Below are 2273 nucleotides of genomic sequence, written 5' to 3' on the forward strand. Positions count from 1 at the left end.
GAAATACATCGAATATTCCGAACTTCGTTCGTGAAAGCTTTCTTACATCCTCAACTTCGAAAAGATTGTGTACGAAGTTATTAAAGAGGATATTTTACATTCTCCGAGATTTTCAAGTATATCTCAGAAAGGAGTTCTTGTAAAATAAGTACTCTTTGATCATAGAATTGATTGGAAAGAATACAAGTGAAGTCCTAAGCTTTTAAGCTTACCAAGAAAAAGACTTCTTTGATTACTCCCCAATTAAATTTTCTTGGAGTAATCAATCGTATACTTGATCAAAAAGAATAGATCAAAAGAAAGTATACTTTACTTGACTTTAATATTCTTAACTTGAATATTATTGTCAAATTCCGAACTAGTACAGTAACATACTAGTTCAAAAATCATATTTTATAAACTGTTTGTTTTTCGTAGATATTGTATACTAACTTTTGCAGTGAGGTGAAGTGAAGTGAGGTGATTCTTGTTCTAAGACCCAAGTCTTAGACGTACTAACGGGGAGTTAGTCGTCTTCGCACCGTGAAGAAAAGAAAAGATCCAAGACCTAAGATCTAAGATCCAAGACCGGAAAAAGCGTAGGAGTACAAAGACTACATCAAGGTTCTACACCGACTTTGAAGAAGTAACGGGAAGTTACGTTCTAAGATAAGTCACGTAGAGGTTTTACATTTATTGTGAGGTTGTAACGGGTAGTTACAAACCAAGATAAATATTTGTAAGTGTTAGATTGTAAAGGCTTCTCCGCCGGCTATAAGGAGTACATCTTTCTTATAGTGAAAAATCTCGAGTCCGGAGAGGAGCTCGGGGACTGGACTAGGGGTGAGAGAATCTATTAAAGGTTGCTCCATCGCGAACCAGGATAAAATCAACCGTGTCATACTTGCTTTCTACTTCCGCACATATAATTGCTAAACAACACGGTAAAAATATTAAAATAATTTTTAAAAGGGAATAATAATTTTTAAATTGGACATTAAGCTATTCAACCCCCCCCCCTTCTAGCTTAATTCAACGCCTTATTCAGGACCTAACAAAAACTATGCATGACACGTTTACAGGCAAAAACTCGAGACCAAACAACACCCCCCCCCCCCCACACAAAACATGACATAACTATCTATAACACTCCGGGCAAGAAAAAACTATGTATAACACTACTAGAAAGCATATTACAACTCAACATGGCATCACAACTCAGGCTGGGGGACATGAAGGGAAATTATTAGGATTGTTATATTCAAACACTTTCCCGTACTTAAAAGTGTGATTCAAACTCAAGTCTCCCGTTAGATTGATATGAGATTGAAATCATGTTAAATGACCACATCCCTAAAATCTCGAGTACTGTTGGGGAACGATTTTTTATCATGTTAATTTTATTCCAAAAAATGACATATAAGTTCATCAATCTCTAACCGATTTAATTTTCTACACTTCTTAAAGAAAAGTTTGAATTATATCCTTTCATTCCATTTATACTTCTCAAATAAAAAATTTCTTATTCACCACATCTATATTCGGGATTTAGAGTAATTTTAACTCCTAATAAACCTCTACTCAGTCCGACTTATGATCGACAGTAGCCATCTGCATAAATATGAACACATGTAAAAGCAATATTTTAGCATGCTTTTAAATCATTTATATAAATGATAATAAAAATGAATGATTGCCTACATTTAAACTTACATACGTTGTAATCCTTCTTCCTCGACTAAGTTTCTTTCTCTTATTCCTTGTTTTTCTGGTTCTTGCTCCTCGTTTTCTATATGTTTATAAGTTCTAACATAAATGAATGAGAAGCAATAGTTTGTATTTTACTTTTATGTAAGGTATAATTGACCAATTATCTAATACAGACGGTCGGTCATGCAAAACACATTGTTCACCAAATCTAGGGTTTTGAGAGTCGACGACTCTCAAAATTAGCCGTCACTTCTCCATTCTTCACCTTCATCCTCTTCATCCACCAAATCATTTTCGCTCTCCCATCTTCTCCACTATTTACCAGTTTTTTGGTTTTCAATAAAATCGAGTGTTGATCAAACCTCGAAGATTCCAATCGAGTTTTATTCTCGGATCTGTTTCGGATTTGAGCTTGGGCTTGATTGTTTTCTGAATAAATCAGATCTTTTGAAATCAAAGGTCCGATTGTGTTTTCCCGTCTCGCCTTTTGGCGTGTGTTGATTTAATACCCAATTTTTGGGTGATTCTGCGTTGTTATATTTGTGTTTGTTATGTCTTTCTGTGTTATCAATGAGAATGATTGA

Source organism: Daucus carota, chromosome 9 (assembly GCF_001625215.2).
Source record: "Daucus carota subsp. sativus chromosome 9, DH1 v3.0, whole genome shotgun sequence".
In the NCBI taxonomy this organism is placed as follows: Eukaryota; Viridiplantae; Streptophyta; class Magnoliopsida; order Apiales; family Apiaceae; genus Daucus; species Daucus carota.